General features: G+C 47.7%; 1 protein-coding gene across 3 annotated transcripts in view; it reads right to left on the bottom strand.

The window, feature by feature from the left end:
* Positions 1–21765, bottom strand: part of Scaf8 (SR-related CTD associated factor 8) — a 181951-nt gene that overhangs the window by 44818 nt on the left and 115368 nt on the right. The window contains exon 21 of one of the 3 annotated variants that reach the window (XM_040728410.1): positions 7536–8657. The exons of the other annotated variants lie outside the window; for them this stretch is intronic. The gene's annotated coding sequence lies outside the window, so the exon portion shown is untranslated. Of the gene's footprint in view, positions 1–7535; positions 8658–21765 lie in introns of those variants that run through there. 3 annotated transcript variants of the gene reach the window in all.

The following is a 21765-nucleotide window of genomic DNA, read 5'->3' as shown; positions in this document are numbered from 1 at the left end:
GCACTCAGATTTAAGGGTCTTTTAGTCTTTTGCTTAGTTTTGTTTTGAGATGGGTCTCAGGTGTCCCAAGAGTCAAGTGTGGTACACACACCTGGAATCCACAGCACTCTGGAGGTGAAAGCAGAGAGATCAGGAATTCTAGATTATGCATGGCTGGCTATCTACGGAAACAGAGACAAAGGCCAACTTGGGCTATATGAGACCCTATATCTAAACAATAAAATCAAATCAAGACTTTATGGTTGAGGTCAGCCATAGAAGGGCAAGGACCAGAAAGAGTAAGCAAAAAGGGCTCTATTTTCTCAGACTGTGAGCTTGAACAGCAGATCCTAGTCCTTCCTGGAGAGTTAGCTCCGTCCACTTTTTGTTATAAGAAGTAACAACACCATGGTTCCACAACCCAAAGTATATCTGACACAACGCACATGACAGGACCAGCTACACGCCTAATCTACTTTCAGCGATCTTTGAAATGGTCCAACAAGCAGGCACCTTTATCCCCATTTTTATAGCCAGGGAAACCAAGGTTTAGAGGAAGGGGATCCCTAACATATAATAGAACTGAGAAATCTTTAGTCAAGATGAAACAGGTATGAAGCCTGAACCACTAACCATTAGCCTGTCCTCTCCTGGGCGGGACACACACACACACACACACACACACACACACACACACACACACACACACACACACAAATCCCTCAGCTGTTCCCAGGGTTCCCCCTGGCTGTTGCAATCCTGGTTGCCCACAGAACTGGATGAGCCCAGTGTGGTCACTATTATTATTGTGGGAACCCTGTTAGTGTCAGAGTTTAACGCTCTCATTGAAAGCTATCAAATACCTTCACTATGTAAAACTCCGCTGGGTCCATGAGCCTTGTAAAAAAGAAAAGCAAGTCCAAACCAGGCTTGTTGGTCTTATGTCACATATCTTCTTTGTGGCTTCTTTGTGGCCTGTCTCCTGGGCCTGCCGGACTCTGCCGTGGTGGTAGACCCAAGAACGCTGTCCATCAGCAACCACAGCCCAGCTTTCTTTCCAGGGGCTTCGGGCAACTCGATAGCCCAAGCCAACAGTAGCAGAGTCTACGCCTCTCACTCGCCTCTGCTTTCATTGTCTCCTGACTGCCCTCGCAGTTTTGAACTGTTAGTAATAATATGGATTCTCCGTTTTGGGGGGCTATCAAGCTCTTTGTAACTCAGATTTTTAAAAAAAATCTTAGTCTTTATTTATCAAATAGAGAACTAACCGTGTCACAAGTGCTGTGTAGAATTCCACAGTGTTCAGTTAAGGAGCTTGAGGCTCGGTGCTGGGCTGGGTTCCTCCCTGCTCCGACACCGAGATCTTTTGACGGTTCCATCCCAGACAAGTGCGCACACATCCCAGGGCTCTCCTCCTCAGGCTGTGCACGGTGACGAGCTACACCGCTCACACGCGCCTGCACCGTCAAGAGCGACACTGTGCACAGGCGCATGCACCGTCAAGAGCTACACTGCGCAAGCGCAGAGCGGGAAGGCTCTGTCCTCGCGTCTGCACAACGGGAATCACGTCCATCCCCAAAGGCATGTTTTCGTAGATTTCTTTTTCTTTACAAAAATAGGTTGGTTTCTGTTTATTTGAATAAATACAAAACAGGTAATAAAAAAAGAGGCGGGGGACAGGAGAAACTTGCTAGGAGTCTGTGACAATATAATCCTTGTCCCTTCATTTCTTTTCCCTTCTGCACTTGGGGACATCCCTGGACTGCAATGAAGTGACATTAACTATGTGCCCCTCGCCTCACCCCAAACTCAGACACTCAGCAGGCCTTATTCAAAGGGTTCACTTCCTAAATGTCTCTGGATTTATCTGCCAAGCAGATCCCATTGGTCCCACCCTGGGAAAACAGAGTGCACAATAAATAGCATTATCTCTCCATAAAGCTTGTGACAGAGGAGCCATTCAATTGTCCGGGGGGGGGGGGGGGGGGCGAACAAAGGAAGAGTCCCCCCGAGAGCCCGGATGTCGCCCTTCTGGTTTGCACTTTCATTAGTCCGACATCCCTTAATCAACCAACGGTTCTATAACTTCATTTTACTTTAGGGAGTAATGACAGCCGTCATTTCCTGAGGGCCCAGCCTGTGCTGAGCCGGTGGTATCCTGAGTCACACACAACAACAGATGATATTTTCATTGTATGCACCAGAGAGCTGCTATTGTGGCTATGTCCCTCCCCTAGCCCAGGACAGCTAGGTCTCCATGAATAACGCACGGAGTCAGGGGTGGGACCCACACCCTGACACCAACCCTTCCCGTTCTTCTCTTCCCATCTGTGCCCAATAGTGTCTCCAATGACGGAATCTATGTGGACATCTTCTAAGACTCCCGATGTCCAGGGCACATCCTGGGACAACCCAAGTGTCATCCCCAGGGGGCCCTACAAGGAGAGAACGGACTTGCACATGTCGTCCTCTGACGGTCGGTCACACACCCCAAGGCATGCGCACTTCTCTCCCTCCTCACGCAAAATACGGAAATGCTAACGAAATGGTTAAACTGTGGTGACAGCTCATAGACCTTCCATTGGAAGAAAGTGATGATGGTCCGGGTGTGGAGACTAGACTTAGGAGGAATACAAGTGGGACTTTAAGCGACATCTACAGTATCCACCACCTGTGTCTCTCAAGCCTCACATTCCAGGCAGTTGTGACCACTGCTGCTGGCCTCTGTCCAGGGGAGAGACTAATGGTGAACTCAACTCAGTTCGTGGAGCAGCTTCGGACTTTAGTTTTCTCTTTTGTATTGGGTAAGTACCTTTCTAAGTCAGATTCATGCAGTCAGTCTTTCTCTGCCCAATGCCAAATGAAGCAAAGATCTGCTTAAACCGCCTTGCCTTCATGCACCTTGACGGTAGCCCCACATCAGAAAATAGCTGAGCTTCCAGTAACTATATTCTGTCCCATGCGCTTTCTGGGAAATATCTGTGTCCCACTAAATACTTGTGTATATGTATCTATCTATATAATTTCAAATTTTTAAAAATATCATTTCATGTATACGAGTGTTTCGACTGCATGCCTGTTTGTGCACCATGTGCATGCATGCAGTACCCTTAGGGTCAGAAGAGGTCACCGAATTCCCAGGAACTGGAGATACAGATGATTGTGACCTACCATGTAGGTGCTAAGAATCGAACCCTGTTCTTCTGCAAGAGCAGCCAGTGCTCTTAACCAGCGAGTCATCTCTCCAGCCCCTTTATCTTATTCTTTAGGCCAGAGTGGCCTCAAACTGACTGTGTAGCTGAGGATACCCTTGATCTGCTGATGCTCCTGCCTCCACCTCTGTGTGCAGGGATTACAGGCGTGAGACATCACACCTGGTTTATACCGTGCTGGGACTGAACCCAGGTTTGTGTATGCTAGGCAAGCACTCTGTCAATTAAGATACAGCCCCGGGGCTGGAGAGATGGCTCAGAGGTTAAGAGCACTGACTGCTCTTCCAGAGGTCCTGAGTTCAACTCCCAGCAACCACATGATGGCTCACGACCATCTGTAATGAGACCTGGTGCCCTCTTCTCACCTGCAGGCAGAACACTATATACATAATAAATAAATCTTTAAAAAAAAAGATACAGCCCCAATCCCCTCAATATTAATATCCTAATAGGAAAGCTGTTTCGAAAACTAGACGACATTGGACTTCATAGTAGAAATAGCGTCTTACATTTTACTTATAATTTCCAAAGACTGTAAAAGCCAGCCATTGTGCTTGCATTCTTAGCGGTTTTCTCTTCTCTTTATTGTTGAAACCTGATGGTTCTTAAGTTGAATCTGTCAGCCACATCTATGGGTGGTCAGACTTACAGAGTAGCCATAAATATTAGGAGCTCAGAAAACAGGGGTCCCATTTAAGAGCAGCTGGGAACATATTTGTAGGATCATATGTGAGTTTGAGTAAAGAAAATGTATTGTCATGTTATGCTCTCAAATCATCTCTCCTGTGCCCAAGACTAGAAAGGTCTTCATCTTCAAAGTCAGGCAATTCCACCTGAATGTCCGTTGCTTTTGGAATCTTGCTGTGATAATCTCTGTAAGACCTAGAAATCATACGAAAAGTCCTTGGAAGTCCTATACTTGAAGAAGAAATGGCTCATTGTTGTAAGTCAGCTGAACCCTGATGTTTTGGAGTCTAAATAAAAACAACAAACTTGTTGCAGACTAGGACAGAGCAAAAGTACTTACCAACTCTTACATAGGAACCATTTTAATTTCCGTTATGAGGAAACTACTAATTTGGACCTGCCTTCTGCATTCACTTTCTGGGGGACCGTAATACGCTCCTGTATTCTAGTGACAGGGACGTTCATGTGTCACGGGTTCCAGTTTTGATCCCAGGCATAGTAGTGAGCACTTGGTGAATGCTGAATAAACTTGTGTCTGAAGACATGTCTTTGCTTCTCCTAAAAGCCCTACTGCGGGAGCAGTCATCGGTGGACATCCGTGGCTTCTGTTATGGGAAGGATGCCCACTTCTGCTGAAGAAGCCGGGCCAGGGCTCTGGGGCCTTCTGCTCTCTCAGTCCTCCCCATCAGGGCTCGACTTTATGTGTTTTCCTTTTCTATGACCTAAGATTGTGGTCAGTGGACTCGGTGCCTCCAACTGCATGGCCTGCTCATACACGAATGCATACTTACTTCCACATGGGCGAAACCAAACTCCTGATAATATGCCATTTGGGGCAGAAATTACTGCCTTTTCCCTAGTAACTCTTTTTTCCCTGACAGTAAGAAGAGGCAATGCAATGATAATCGGCAGAGGTCAGACCCATCTGTGCTCTTGGCCTAGCCTGCTTGACACTGGGAGGTGAGGGGGAAGGGAGTTGCAAATGTGAGTCCAGTCTTTGGTGAAGGTTCTTTTAAAGATTCAGTTCGGACTTCACAACGTTTCAAAAAACGATCTCTGACTCGTGCTCCCTTCTACTCCATAACATTCTCCTTACCTGGGATCAGCTGAGCGCAACTGAAGAAGGCATAGTCAGGGTTTTTTTTTTTTTCCTCCTTAACTGTGCAAGCTGACCCTCTTAAGCACCTGGAAGTCACAGCTGTGTCTAGAACTTTGGACGCTTCGGTGGAATTTAAAGTTTGCGTTTAGTTCATGGAAGTTGTCCTAAGAAACCACATCAGAGCACAGCGCTCGAAATTGCATTCAAGTTCAGCTAATAAAATGCATTTTATATTTTTCTGGTTCATGATTTTCACTAAACCAGGTTAATAGGAATTTAATCTACTTGTGTCCTACTGGACTGGAAGGACTTAATTGTTATGACACAAGAGTAGGTAACAATGAGCCCACATTTTGCTTCCATGTAGCCTGTGATTGGAGTCTTCTCTTCCAGGTTTTTGGTGGTGAGCCTAGCCTCGAACAGCTGAGCCGTCTCTCTAGCCCTTGAGTCTTCTTTTCTATTAGAAACAACACTGTGAGAGAGATGTGTGTCTCAGAAGAAATAAGAGGAGTATGCCAAACCCCCCCCCCTACACTAAAAGCTGTGATGAAGGCCTCAAGAGAAAATATCGTGAGACAGGCTGACACCCGCCACTCTATAATCCCGAGAGAGTGTGCAGTCAAGAAAATGATTGCACTCGGGGCCACTGGAAGGATGTGGGGTGTTCCCAATCTTAATAAGCTAATGCAGACGTCACTAGCAATGAACAGAGGGGGCCAACAGACTCACTTAATTGCTTAAAGCACAAATGACTGGAGCAACTATGCGCAGCATTCTGAAGCAGAGTGGTTTTTTTTTTATTTGTTTTTAGTTTCCCCCCTTCTATGAAGAACTGATCAACCACAAAGAAACTGCTTCAGACCACCCTCGTCACCTGAATGAAAATCACCAAATAAGAACACAGGTGGGAGAGGCTGGCTCTCACAGGAACCAAGCAACCCAACCCAAGGCCGCTGCCCTATAGTTGCAGCCTATCAGTCACCTACTGCTGTTTCAAAACCCAGACGGCATCTGAAGTCTCTCCAGAAGGGGGCTGTGAACAGCTTCCTTTGCTTTGCGGCTGGCTGTAGGCTAGGGGAGCATGGGCAATAGCATGATGACTACAGAGGGTTGGCCGGATGCTGGCGAGAAGAGGGGTTTTCTGAGACCAGTCAGCCATGCCAGCACCAACATCTGCCACTTAGACGGTTGTCCTTGGGTGTTCAAAAGACAACTCCTCCCATAGATAATCCCTCCATGCCCACAACTTTCCGAGAAGCATCTCCGACTTAGTGCTGACTGCCTGCGTGCTAGTTTCTGAAGTAACAAGCCCCGGTTTGAATTCCTTTACAACCCTGCTTTGTCTCATCCATGGAAGAAAACTTTCTGGACCTGCTATGATTCCCCAATTTAAGGGTTTTTTCAATCAAAGGAGGACAGCTACCTGACACCCCACTAAATCAAGAACGGGAAAGAACCCAGGAGTCTGTGACTGGCCTGGGAAACAGTGATGTCCCATGTCTAACAAAGAGATGGTTAAATCGGTTTGTGTGCAAGCCATACATTAACCTGAGGTGCTGTTTCTTGGGGGCTGGCCAACATCTTTTTTTTGAGCCATTGTCTCTCACTAGGATTTGGGACTTATTGACTAGGCCAGGCTGGCTGGCCTACAGACACCAAAGATCCCCGTTTCTACCTCCCCAGCACCGGGATCCAAATATACATCACCACACCTGGCTTTTTACATAGGTGCTGAGTATCAAACTCAAGACCCCACGTTGTGTGGCAGTCACCTCCTGACTGAGCCATCTCCCCAGCCCCCAAAGTCCCCAGATCACTTGTTCATATATGTACCAGAATAGCCTGGTGAACCCCAAATCTGTGTGGCTTTTCTGTGGGGATAAGGGTTAGGTACTGGGAGGTACCTAGGTGGGCGGCACACCTGCCCATTGTGGGACTAATTATGAAAACGGAAAGTGATCATCATTTCTTACTGCCACAGCAGATTCAGTAAGAGTGCCAAGCAAGATTCTAAGCAGTCTTCTGAAGACTGGCATGTTTGGACTTTTTGGAAGCTGTTTTCTTTCTTAACTGAAGGGTTCTGGAATACATAAAATGACACCCCAACATGCCGGGGGAGTCAAACAAAGATGTTCTGAAAAACCCACACCATGTCACTGTAGCAGCCACAGCCTCCTCCGGCTTCCAGTTCGTCAACAGAAACTACATCACAGCCAGGATGTATCCCACCACATTATGACTGATGTAATAGAAAATATAAGTAGAAACTCAAGAAAAGCCTTGGTACAGTCCTTGGGAATTATCTCTAACCCATGTTGTAATGCATATTCAAAAAGATCTTGGCATTCAAAGAAATCTCGATCTTCCAGGAAATAACAGAAGAGTGGCTGTTCAGAGTTGGAAACTGTCACTCACCCAATAAAAAACGACGGGGGTGGGGAGCTTGAAAGATGAGTGTATCTTTGTGTACACACCGGTGCAGACAGCATGGGTGCCAGGCAAAGGTAAATCAAGACATATGTACCAAACAAGGCAAAAGAAAGGACTTGCAGCCAAAAGGAGTTTCAGCTTTTATTATGAATGTCCAAAGTGACAGCATACTGTGGGAGATGTCAGGTTCTCGTTGAATACATTCCAAGGGACCACAGATAAAGAATTCCAAGCACTTTAATCTTTTTGACAAAACAAACAAAAGGATGATTAAGAATATTCTTCCGGGTATAAACGATGCTGATATTTGAGCTTTTGAGTCCCCCTCCCCCGGGTATTATGTGAACACTGGTGGTTGTCAACAACACAGATCAGTCTGGACTTCTGCAGCAATCTGTCACCATCTCTGCCTGAATTAGAAGCTCCTAGGAAATGACTCATGAAGTGTGTCAAACTACCAGGCAGTCGGCCTGAGCATAACCATGCTCCTTCCTCTCCCACAAGGCTCCACCTGGGTGTCTGCTGCTTGCACGACAGGATAGGGAGACCGGAGCAAAGGGTTCAGGACAGTGTGTTGAACCCTGGGTTTTCTCAAAGTTGCATTAAAAATGATTTTAAAAATGAAAGTTATAACATTCAGTGTTTTTGAGTGTTCAAGGAAGTAACTAATGACAATGGATTGAAGCCACAGCCAGGCTTTGTACGTGGCTTTACAGTAGTAAGCATCTACCGTGTTCAAGGGGGAAAAAAAAACCAAAAACGCTGGTGTAGTATCTCTATGGTTCTGGGTATCTGTAGTTCCAGCACAGTATGACTCTCCCAGGGAGGGATTCCTCGCCCTCTGTCCTTCCCATCATGCACTGGACGATGCTACTGATGGAGTTTGTTGCCACTGATTCCTCAACCAGTTCTGGGCAGTGGGAATGCGTTATCTCTTACAGATGTAATACTGTTCGTCTGAGTGGATCCTCAAAAAGAACAACTATGAACTAGAAACTCATAGAGTTTGTGTCTAGAAATTTATAAAATTAAACCTGCTCCGACAGGTAATACAGGGAGGCATGCTCGTAACCTCAGGATTCAATCGGAAACCACGCCTGAGAGCACAGAGCCTTCTCAACAGGCAACGGCGGGGCTCCTTTTAATGCTTCCGGTGTGATGCCCATTAGAACTGTGAAGCACGTCTGTCTCATTTATTTCTACAAGGCCTGGGACACGGGAAGCTGCCAGGACTTCATTCATCATCTTGCCTGTTGACAAAAGGAATAATAGCGTCATCACCGGTAAATGGAATAACTTTCCTAATTTTTTCCCCCTAAAGAAGGGATGGTGTCGATCGACACAATAGCAAACGCTTCAATGCTTGGCTTTCTGTGCCCAGAACTGCCATGCATTTCTTCAAGTAGAGCAAGAAAACCCAAGTTATGCAGAAATAGTTGGGAGACAGACCTTCCCAAAAGTCAGTGGATCTAGGCTCCAAGTAAGCCTCTACCAAGAACCCATTCAGTCCCCTGACATTGCTGTGCCCTACACTGTATACATACACTAAGTATTTTGATCAATGATGCCTAAGGCGATGGCTATCCAAGGCTCTTTCAATGCATCTATGTATTCCTGTCTTCTCAGATCCCTACAGAGCATAGCCAGGACTGGCCATGTCAGTCTTTGCCAATGGATAGGCTTACAGCTCTACACAAGGGTGCTGACTTTGCTCTGTATTGAGAATCAGCCAAATTCAGAGAAACTTCAACATATATGTTAGCATCTGAAGTTAATCAAAACTTCACAAATGATAGTATACCTGTACTATATGAGTGAAAAGTCTAGAAATCTCCCATCCATTTTCATGTCTTTTGCTATGACCTTCACCCCCCACCCCACCCCCCAAAAATCAAATAAAATGCAAGGAACAATGGGAGGTGTGGAGACGGTGAGCCAGCAGCTTTTCAAGCATGGTGCTTGCTTTTGGAAGCCATGGGTGGGCTTGCTGGCTCTTACAACAGGGAACCCAGCTTCCCTACAGGCAGCCAAATTGGGATTGCACTGGAGACTGGCTCAGCATTAGGTAGAGCAGGTCCTAGACTGGGGCAGCAACCAGGCCTTTTCCTTCCTGGGCCAGTTCTCTGTTCTTAGCACTGAATACTGGCAGACTCGTCCTTAGTACCCATCTCTCTTGCAAGCCTCTGTGAATAGTGTTAGCTCTGAGAGATTACGCACTTTACGAAGACTGCTTGGGAAGACAGAACTATCTGCACAAAGAAGCAGGTGTCAGGACACACCTTGCCCAGCATCCCACTGACAAAGGCTAATAAGCCAGAGCTCCCAGCTTTGATGCTTAAATTGCACGGCCTCCGAGTGCTCTACCATGCGCGCCATCTGGGTCTTGCCATGGACTGTCAAGCAGAACTTGTGCAGCTCTGTAGGTATCAAATCCTACAGAAGCTGCTAAGCCTGGAGCATGGTCACAAGAGGGAAGCTCTGCTGGGCGTGGTCGTGCGTGGTCGTGCACGTCTGTAATCCCAGCACCCAGAAGGCTGAGGCAGGAGGACTGCGAGTTTGAGTTGAGTCTGGGCTACAAGCAAGACTGTCTCAAGTAAACAAGCAAACAAAACAAAACAAAAAAAGCCCCAAACAAACAAAACAACAAAAACTCAAACCAGGGAACCTGCTTCAGAAAGCCCCCAACACAATGCTAAGTGTCTTCCAAATCACAGTAAGAGCGTGGCTCACAGTGAGATTCTGTGAAGAAATGAGTTCTCACGTGACCTGAGGTTACTCTTCGTGTTATCTGAGTGGCTCATGACTCGCCAAGACATCACCCATAATTCCACAGTATCAGGACCAGACCTGGTAGCACGGGTACAAAGGGTTCAGAGGCACCAGTGGTATCTGGATGTCCTGGAACCAGTTTCTCTAGCTCAAGTCACCATCAGTAATGAGTCTGCCTCCATGTCTTTCACTTGGACCAGCACAACTATTGTCATCCTGCTGTAAAGGCTGGGGGAGAGGAACGTGCTTCACACTCGGGTGTCAAGGAGCCTGCAGAGCCTACCCGAATAGCCCTGGAGGGAAATGTACTCATGTACCCCTTCTTTCAGAGGAGCGAACAGGCTGGTTAAATAACCAAGTCAGGAGGGCACACGGGACAGTGTTGGAGACTGGTTCTCAGGCTAAGCAAGTCTGGCCCCTTAATTCCATGTCTTTCCTATCAGTCCATTCCCTTGACACAAGGAAGTGGCACAGCTACCAGATGCCATGATTCACAGGTGCCGAGGGCCACAAGGAGGTTCAGCTGTTCCTATGTCCATTGAAGTCTCTCTTACTACACACGTCCAGCTGTGGGGACAGTGGTCAAGCGGCCAGATGCCTAGGTCAGCACACTGAGAAGAAGACAGATGAAGAAATAGGCAAAGATGTGTCCCACCTTTAGGACATGACTCCAGGGACCAATAGCATGGAGAAACGCAAGTGCTTCTCCCATTTATTATGGAGAGGATCCTGTGGTCTGGTTGGGTTTTCCATCTTAACCATTTTAACAGATAGTCCTGTTTGCAGGCCATATAACCAAAGAGTCATTTCTCAGTGACAGCCATGAAGAGAGACGGCAGGGAGAACAGTATGAGAAGAAGCCCACAGAGAGTCACTGACCCCTTTGTAAGTTACCACCCCCCGCCAGTACATCTCTCATAAAAGCTGCCAGTAGCCAGCAAAGGTTCCAACTGGAAAACCCACAACGCCTTTAACTTCTGCTTTGCATCAAAGATGAAGGTGTGTGATTGAGAAGCCAAGGGGACAGAAAGTCAGCACCAGAGCAATGTGTTCCGCTGAAGATCCTGGATTAACATCCAGGGGGTCCCATGGGAAGGTGACACAGGCACACTCGGCATGCACGTGTGGCTTCCCAAAAGACGCTCAGACCCAGCCCCAGCCCCAGCCAGCCCGTCCTAACATGTGGGAAGGGAAACAAGGGCCAGAGGTATTCACGGATGCCAGACCCCATCTGCCCTGGCCTGCTTGATCTATTTGGTCAGCCCATATGGGCTCGTGGTGGCTGGCCCAGGACGGGGACTATCAGTCGCTGCAGATGCCGTCTAACAATTTGCTCTGTTTTATTGTTCAGTAGTTTAAAACTTAGTTAGAATGCATCGAGCTTCATCCCATTAGACTGAAACAACAGGAAGCTGTGTCTTTCCAAACACCAACTATGGGGATAATTAAAATAACAAAGGCATCCACTACCCGGTGAGGAAGTTTAATCTATGATGGGGAATACCTAGGGCTCCTCTGGTCAACTGAGGTCACACTGCCTGTCTGATGGCCACATGTGTATGGCATGCACAGTTACTCAAGCGTAGCCACTAAGCCCAAAGCAGCCACCTAAATCACCATAATAAAAGGAGCCACATCAGCACAGACCTTGGGAGTCATTTTAACCTGAAGAAAACTGAAGAGCCCAACTTCTTCCCCTGGACTCACAAATGAGACGAAGTGATGCCTGAATTCTTGGTCCCTCAATACCCCCTATTCATTTAATTTAAAGAAAGAACATTCTTGGGGGCTGGAGAGATGACTCAGAGGTTAAGAGCACTGGCTTTTCTTCCAGAGGTCCTGAGTTCAGTTCCCAACAACCACATGGTGGTTCACAGCCACTGTAATGAGATCTGGTGCCCTCTTCTGGTCTGCAGGTGTACATGCAGGCAGAACACTGCATACATAACAAATAAATCTGAGAAAGAGAGAGAGAGAGAGAGGGAGGGAGAGAGGGAGGGAGGGAGGGAGGGAGGGAGGGAGGGAGGGAGGGAGGGAGGGAGGAAGGGAGGGAGGGAGGGAAACCCTGAAAAGTTAAGCCATCAAGCACAATGGATTTCATTATAGGCTTCTTGGACTATCATGGACTGAGTTGTTTCCATAAATACTATAATACTGTGTGCTGCTGGGAAGGAGTTGGGGACAGCATTCCCGGCCTGGCAGAGCCCCCCCCCGGCCCCGTAAGTTCATTCACCTACAGAGAGGTGACTGAGAACATGCACTGTAGACTCAGACACCCTGGCAAGTCCTTGGGTGAACTCCGCCACCGATGTGAGCACCAAGGGAAAGATTGCGTGGGAAGTGTGAGGGGGGGGGAGGACGGACATACGGACATAGGACTGTAAGGCCTTTCTTCCTTTTGCCAGCCATGTTCCCAAGCAGCCCTAAGGCAAGCCAGCAAGGAGACTCATGGAGGGGACTTGAAGGCTGAGGCTTTGCGTGGCCTCCGTCTAGGAGGTACATCCCCTCCTGTCCCTACCATGGGAGAACTCAGTGAGCCACCATCAGGTCATTGAGCAGCCTCTACTATAACACCTTCCTCAGAGGCTAAAGCTACAGTCTCCAGTTCCCAGGTTCATGTATAGACAGGCAGACAGACAGACAGACAGACAGACAGACACAGACACACACACACACCTTTCCTGCTTTCTGGGAGCTCCTCTGTGACTGATGGAAATGCAAAGGGCATAGGCTTCACCCTGCTAAGGACCTGGGTGACAGTGACTGTACAGACAACATCCCACCACACCCTGTCTCTACCCACAATCCAAGCCTCTTCCCTCCCCTCCCATCTCCCAGGGCTACCCTCTTCTCTCTGGATCATTCTCCTCAGTCAATGCTAAAGAAGGAAGAAAAGTCAACGCTCGTCTCTGCTGCAGTGCGGGAAAGAACCAGAGTTTCTGCTAAGCACGCACAGAAAGCGAAAGCCCAGCATGCGGGGTGGCAGCGGCTCTGCATTCTGACACCCTCAACCCTGGGGTGGAGGCTGGGAGAGAAGACACAGTCGAGGGCGGAAAGAACGGGCTATCCGAGGCACTGTTCTGCTGCCATCCAACAGACAACCAGGTCTACAAGATGGGCGCACGTTGGGCTGTATGAGAGCAAAGCCCGGGCACTGACTCTTTCCTTAGGTCTTGGGGTTCGGTGGACACTCAATGACCGGCAAATGCAGGGCTCGGCGGATAACACCAGTCATCCAGGAAGACTCAAGTCTACCTGCTAACTACTGCTTGAGACTCTGGTCTCCCTTCCACAGGCAGCAGAAGCACCCTGCGGGCTGGACAAAGTGGGGCCAGGAGAGAGCGTTAAGTCGTAATGCCTATGACCTACAGAAGCTTGAGGCAGTTCCCCTCGGGATATAGGCTTCAAAGCTTACTTTTGCCTCCCTCCCCTCCACTATCCGCCCCATCCCTGGGCACTGGGGACTGAGCCCAGAACCTTGCACATGCTTGGCAGGCACTGGACCACTGATAACGCTCCTGTCACTTGAGTTGGGTTTCTAACCACAGATGGAAATCATTCTATGGGAGATTGCACAGCAGGACTCCCTTTTTCCAAACATGGGTTCAAGCAATCATTTAAGTAGGATATATCCCTTTATTCCCTTTCTCTCTCTCCCTTTCCTCTCCCCTCCCCCTCCTTTTCCCTCTCCCTCTCCCTCTCTCTCCTGTCTCTCCTCTCTCAGGAGAAGAAGCAAGAAGGAGCCGTTTGAAAAGTGAACAGCCCTCTCAGGCTTCAGAGCTCCCTATATATCCAATCTTAAAGAAGCAAACTCAATCTGGTTCCTCAGCTGCTGTCACGGCTTAGCTGCAGAGACTGCGTGGCGGCTTACTTGCACACGTGATATTGTTTAAAAGGCTGCAGAAACTAACTCGAAAACTGAGTTAGAGACAGTGAACTGACATGACACGCCACTCACTTTCCTTGAATGCCCAGGAGAAAAAGAGATCCTGGAAAGACTCAAGACTGAAACAGCCGCTCGCAGCTCTGCGAAACCTCCATCTCTGGATACCAGAGTAGCGGTACCCTGCCTGGGCACCTACAGTAGCCGGGCTAGCCAGCAGCCAGGCTGCACCTTCCCAGACTCTTCTCTGCATCAGGTTCCTTGCTGCATGCATGCATGGGCTTTCTCTCCTTACCCAGGAGCATTTGAAAGGGGGGAACAGGCTGCTTTCAAAGTGCTGATAGGAAGGACGGTGAGTGAAATTTAAGAGGTATCTGCTGCTGTGTTTGCAGAGGTCGACTAGTAAATGCTTTCCTGCCTGGCTGAATGGAGGATCTGATCTTCGTGCTCATACAGTTCCTGACAGGATCTGGGGTCCACATCATAAAGCAGGCACAGGGCAGAGCTGGAAAATCCAACAACTAGGATCACAGTTACTTAAAAACACAAGGGGGTAGGACGACTCCCCAAAGGCAATTAATTGTCACCTGTGATGCCCGCACAGCTACATAGTGTGTGGTTTATTAGTGTAACTCTGATGCCAGAGAAATCTGACAGGATTGCTTTGCTTAAATATAGAGTACTGGGCTTGTCCAGACCTAGTCCAAACGAGTGAACCGCTAATTGCTCTTGTCCTCCTACAACACAGCACTGTTTTAGGAACAAGTGTCCCCCGCAAGCCCAAAAGCACACACTAGAAGGGAAAATGACTGCTTTTGTTGTGGTTTTAAAAGTGGGTAGTTTCCAGGATCAAATTCCTCAGAAGCCTTGGCTAGGACTGGGGATAAGGAAGGGAACCTCTTTGCAGTATTTGTGGGAGCTGCTGTGTTCTGCATCTGTCCCCCACAGAGAATCCAATTCCTCACGTGGAGTTGGAGCAGAGAACCTTCCAGAACACACCTCTGGTAATTCCCTCGGGCACAGCACCTGCATTCCAGGGCCTTGAACATATCGCAGAAGACTTCAGACTTGTGGGAGGGGCATATCCTAGACACTAGCAGATGTCAAGTGGCAAATCCCAGCATCCTACAACGCAATCCTCTCAGTAAAACAGACAGGCCGTGGAGAATAAGAAAGGCTGAGTGGATGTACAGACGATGGCCATCAACGGGGCTGACTCACCCTGCTAAGCAGTATGCTGCCACCAACCAGCCTGCCGTCCATACTACACTCATTTGTGCTTCACCAAAATGACACGATTCTATGCCATGAGGCAGCCATAAATGTCACAGGCAGTGATGCGTGGAACCCAAGCATTGGTTTGCAGCTAGATCCTGGTTATAAAACTGGGAGAGTACAGGTGTTAGCTGTGTGCGATTGGGGAGGAGGTGGGCATGCCCAGGCCCCACAGATAGCCTGTACCCTCTTGCTCCATCCACAGCCTCTGAAGTAGGACTCTGGGCACCGCAGAAAAATTATTGTCAGTGAATCTGTTCCAACTGGAAGCCTATGCCAATGTAACCCACCTCAGAAAACCCACGTCAGAAAAGCTGGGCATGGTGGCAAATGCTTGGGATGTCACTGCTGGAGAGGTAAGGAAACCTGGGTCTCCCCAGCCAGCCAGTCTGCTCTACCTGGGGAGTTCTAGGCAAAGAGAACATTGTGTCTCAAAACAAAAACAAAATACAGAAACAAACAAAAGCCCCAAAGGCTGATGGCCTGAGGAACCACACCTGGTTGACTTCTGGCTTCCACATCCTGGCAGATATATGCACGCCCACACCCGTCCACATTCACGAAACACCAGAGAGTCACAGGAAGACTCCGTCTCTTGGGAACTCGGGAGATTTTCTCAACCGGGTCTAATGTCTTTTCATTTCTGTGTGGGACTGGACCCTTGCCGACACTCAGAAGCAGACCCTAGAGGTCAGAAAGTCTCCCTGGGGATGAACCCCTTGCTGAAGTCACAATGTGCATTGTGGGAAAGCTTGATCCATCCCACAAATGAGAACTCCGAGTCAACGAGGTTAGATGTCAACAAATGACTCCTTTTTTTCCTCTTTAGGTTTCTCCCTTTCGCCCTTTCGCCCTTTCTTTGGTGAACTTCATGCACACTGAGAAAGAAACAGTCACAAAAAGCTCAAGACTTAAGTGTATATATATATCATCATATATGTAGCGTTTTATACATAATGATGTATATTATTTGTTATCTGAACTTGACTGATAAGCAGATCGTGTGAGTGACACCTTACTCAGCTCTACCACGACAAAGGGCTACGAGGCTGGTGAAGCTGGATCATAATTCAGGACAGGGTAGGTGTTCTTGGCTCTAGAGCCTTGACTTTGAGACAGGACAGAGAAGAAAGTAAAATTCCAGCAGGTCTCAAGGACACGTGGTTGTCCACCCTTTGTTAAGAGTTTTACAGGGCCAGAAGACTGTGTCTTGAGACACAGCCAATTTACAAGTTTACAAAAGAATTTCCATCTTCATTTCTCCCTCCAGTCTTCTCCATTGCTTTCAAAGAAAACATTTCCTGTTCTTCCGATGATCCTTGTAACCGTCTTCCCTCCTTCCTTATGTAGGGGAGCCCTTATTAAGGCTCGTGGCTGGACTGTAGGAAGGAGGGAAGGGAAGATCTGAACTGTCTGGTGTGAGCTGGATCCAGACCACAGCATGTGCTCAGCGGCAGCCCTTCTCACCGATCCCATCCCGGGGACACACGACCGGATTCCTTGACTCCCTGGCTTATACTGTGCGGAGCAGGTGGAGCTAAACTTTTCTGTGACATTTCAACAAGGAGTTGCTCATCCCCCAAGGGACTCTCGGGGTGATAAGTCACAGACGGGACCGGTCTTCCAACTGCAGATTGGGAGTGGGAGGAAACTTCCGCCAGGGTATAGCGTGAGCCTGACCCCACAAAGGCCTTCTTTGCATCCACTGCTGGTCTGAGCTGCCAGAGGAGCTTAACTGAGGAAATCAGCTAAAGTGAGTCTAGCTGGCCCCCTCTACCACCCCACCCCAAAATGGTATCAAAACTTTTGGCTCTTTCTCTCTTTGGAACTGTGGCAAGCTAGATTTATCCCCTTTTATGGAGCTCATTCTTTGGAATTCTCCCTAGGCTGCATAACAGTGCTTTGGGGAATGTGCCCACAATCTGTGTGGTACCTGGACTTACACAGACACCCAGCAAGGGGCTCAAGGGGCCAGTGCCCGGGGCGGCAACAGAGGGAAAGTAACCCGTCATTAGCAGTAACAGGAGCAACCACAGGGTCGCAGGGATGGGAAGACTGGCGCTCACCTGTCACTGTCTGGTGTCACACTTAGCACAGACAGTTCTTTCAGGATCGCAACTGCTGACAGACAGTAGGTGCTTGAGTGGAAGAAAAGAACTCAAATACTCACTGTCTGTTGGCTTGTTTCTTACTCACAGAAGAGAGATGAAGGCTGAGATAGAATTTAGCTTTGGCCGTATGTTAAGAGTCTCTTTTGAAAAAAAAAAAGTCAAATCCTTGCCCACGTTTCAAAGTAATGATTTGAAAATTATCCCTCTGAATTATGGCATATTCTCTACTTGGGGTTTATTCCAATTGTGCTGACGATGGCTTCTAACATCTCTGGTATTTTTTAATCCAATTAGACAATTTCTACAGTTAATAAACAATGGAAAATTCAGCAGTGACTGTTAACTGTAAAGAGACATGCCTGCTGCCTATCTACAAGGGTTAGCTCTTTGTATTTCCAATAACTTTCACTACAGTTACTTAAATGGGCTTGAGGTGGAATTCATTTTGCCACATAGTAACTGTTACAGCCTCACTGCTAACAATATATGCATTTCAGGCTCTTTTCCCAGTAGCCAGGCAGTCTTGACCTAGCCAACTCTCTTTACAAAGGTCCCTTTTGGAGACACAAATATTATCTTTTTTTTTCTCTCTTGCCAATAAAACATCCCCTCACCCACTCCATTCTTGTTTCTGACTTTTAAATTCTAGGCCCTGCATGTTCAACCTCAAGGTGACTCTGCCCAGTGAGTTATCTACCCACTGGGAGGGGTCTCATGTCAATTGTTAAGTTCAGTTACACCAATAAAGTCTAAATCTGCACATCTATTTCCCACAGTAACAACGAAAGGGCTCTGCAGCAATTATACTCAGCACGCTTTCTAGACTGCACACAAGGAAGACTTAAGAGGTGTGTGCATCAAACCAAGCAGGGTTCTGGATGAGGCTTGGTTCCAATCAGCCGTACTTCATGCCAGGAACAAGGCTGATGGCCGTTTTCTCTTAAGAAAATTGTAGCAAGTGCTCAAATAACTAACCTAAATCCGGTTGCTATATACCAGGGAATGTCATCCACCTCACTAACTAGAAATTCATGGTTAGTCAATTTTAGCATGAGTTTATGCCAAATATTGCATGGGGTGTGTTTATACTAACATTTCTTTCTTGCTTATCTTAAGCTTACAGTCCACTGGCTAGCCTGTGCTTTCTCTCCCATCCAACCTGCGCTGGCATTACGGGGTGTGTTCATTTCTACAGCGAGCCAGAAACGAAGGTGGCTTCAGGGCATTTGTCTTTTGTTACTGACCCCCAGCTATAAACAGTGTCCTTCTTTCCTCCCTCATTCAGTCACCTTGAGCTCATGGCTGAGAAAGAGCTGAGGACGGGTGAGTGAAACATCTGTGCCTTCCCCCAGCACTGGGGTGGAGGTGGGACTTGCTTTACACATGTGGGCACTGGGATGGACTCTTCCTCTCCCCGTGGCAACCCCGCTGTGGGTAAGGACAGTGCACAGGGTGACAGTGAGTACAGCCTGTCTCACCGGGACAACAGGTGCCTGGGAATATGTCGGGAACCAAGTTCCCATGGCTCTTGTAGCTCCCCCAAGCCCCATTCAGAGGGACAAGAACAAACGTGATCACAGGTTCTGACATTCAGGTATCAGCCAATGCCAGGGACCCTGCCATCATTTATCTTAGTTTGATGACACGTGTCTTTGGCTTGCACCCAAAGTACTATGAAAGGACTTTTATGTTTACAACAAACAGCTTAAAATCTTAAATACAGCCAGTTGCCCATCCTTAGTAACCCCATCTACTAGCAAAGTAACAAACAAAACTCAACTCATTCTATCCCATTCACAAGAGCAGTTCTCCTGTGGCCAGTAGAGGAGATATGCAAATCAGCCTGAGAGCCTCAGTCAATGACCTGTCTTCTGGTCTCTCATCTCCATTAAGTTCCTCCCCAGGGGCTGCTGGACAGGGCTATTCTATACTGGACATGGCTGAGCTTGCCACAGGGGCACAGAGCTCATCTGACACTGTTGGCGTGCTCTCTCTCTCTCTCTCTCTCTCTCTCTCTCTCTCTCTCTCGCTCTCTCTCTCTCTCTCTCTCTCTCCCCTCACATTACACCATTGGCTTAATTTAATTTATGGCCTGATATCTACTTCCTCACTCACATAAATGATTAACAGGTCACAGGGGACAGATCTGAGGTCAGAAGTTCCCATGAGCCTTTTAAAGGGGCCTTCAGAACTTCCTGAGGACAAGAGGAGGAAGGAAGGGATGGCACCCGTCTCCGGCACTATCCCAACGCCTCTGGGCAGTGGTCATGTGACTTGGGCTTGGCTTCCTCCCTCTGACCCAGGCAGGCCGTGGCTTCCTACTATTGCACACTCTAAGGCAAGGGTCAGGCAGGGCACTGTTGAGATTCAGGGCTGAGGGGCTGCCTGGAGTGCCCTCTTCGCTGGGTTGACTCTGGTCCGTTATTGGGTAGGCTGTGCCCCAGACCAGACTCCATCTGCATGGAATGTAGAAAGCCTCTGCTGTGACACTTGGCAAACATGTTTTGAAAATTACAAAGATTTACAAAATAGAGATGTTGTTGTCTGTGTGTGTGTGTGTGTGTGTATGTGTGTGTGTATGTGTATGTGTGTGTGTGTGGGGTGCTTGCATGGACATAGTCTCCAACCCTGCTAACCCACCTCCTCTCCATTCAGACCACAGAGCCCATGGTGACTCCCATTTTTAATAAAACATGGCTTTTGAATGGACTGGCCAATGTGTTCCAGACTGAAGACAGAAAAGCCCTGCCTTTTGAACCCCTCAGGGAGGCAACCATGCCGAACGCCTGTAAAATTATGGAGGGACCTGGGCTCTGTGCCTTGGAAAATTAATTACATTCACTTAACTAACGTGAAGATTTGGAGAGTTTTCTGAATATATTATAGTGACATGCACTAGGTTTGCGTGCTGAGAAATGCCACACATGTAGCCTGAGTTCCCTTCACAACTACAGTTACTGACGGCCACCGGAGCTCTATTTCAGAGATACTACATTTGACCCATGTGGTTTCTCCACAAACTACTCAGTCAATAAAAATAGCTTAATTCTGCCCAGGGTAAGCCTCTGGGAAATCAGCCGTGTACTTGGGATATAACACAAACAGGAATACTTTGTGTGAGCCGAACAGTAAGGTTAGACTAAAATGTATATTTCATACTTTAAAAAGTTACAGAGATCAATGGTTTGGCAGCTGGCTGAGAAGATGCCACGCCTTAAAAATCTGGAGGTTGCATCTGTTAGCAGTTTTGAGTTTCTACTGCGGACTGCCAGTTTGGTGCTAGCAAGCTGTCTTCCAATTAATGTTCCAGGAAACATTTATTTCAAGATCTGTGGAGGGAGAGCCAAACTTCCTGGGATTCATGTATGTGAGACGCCATCACTATTTTTGCCTTTTGTGCATCTTCCATGTCCAGGGTTAATAAGCAACTTGTCTCAAAGATGCTCTGCTTGCTTTTCTAAAGAGGAGCCTGAGTTCGGACTCTTTAAGGGGTTTTTCATCTTGCACAACTGAACGAATAATGTGAAGATATTTAAAGCCAGGCTGGAGACATGGCTATGCAGGCGAAGGTGCAAGCTGAAAGCTTGGAGATCTGAGTCTGAATCCCAGAACACAAGAAAACACACACACACACACACACACACACACAGAGAGAGAACTGACTCTGCAAAGCTGTGGTCTGACCTTCACATGTGAACATGATGCACACACACACACACACACACACACACACACACACACACCACCGTCAATAAAAATATTTAAAAGATGTTCAAAACCACTGTCACAATGTATACAACATTCCCTTTCCCAAATCTGCAGTCTGTTGTCTTCTGCCATAGAAAATTGTGACTCCAAGACTTGAGAGGTCTGTCTAGTCCCCACCCCCCCACACCTCCTCACAGCCAGCCTCTGTATAATCCCATCCCAGTATCCTTCTTGGCGAGGCTGTGGGACAGGACCCTCTTTCCAGCCCACGGTAGCACTACTCTGCAGTGTCCACGGTTTACATGCCTCCCTGATGTCTGCCACTGACACCCTTCGCGTTTCTCCAGTACCTGGAAGTGCAAGGCCGCTTGACTATCTGTTGAGTGAACAAATAACCGAACGGTGCCTAAGCTCATTCTTCACATCAAAAACCTGAAGCTGTACAGGCAGGTACTGATTTCACTGAAACCAGGAAAAGTGGTTGAAGGTCTGATACTCGACATGAGTCACATCCTAAGTTCTTGGTTTTTCCTATCATCACCTGCAAGCTTTCCAGACATGGGAATCATGATCACGCTACCGCTGACGAGACAAAGCACCAGTCACACAGCT

Source organism: Mesocricetus auratus, unplaced genomic scaffold (assembly GCF_017639785.1).
Source record: "Mesocricetus auratus isolate SY011 unplaced genomic scaffold, BCM_Maur_2.0 Super-Scaffold_100018, whole genome shotgun sequence".
NCBI classification, from domain to species: Eukaryota; Metazoa; Chordata; class Mammalia; order Rodentia; family Cricetidae; genus Mesocricetus; species Mesocricetus auratus.
Note: the sequence above shows the minus strand (reverse complement) of the source record. Positions and strands in the feature narration are given on the sequence as shown.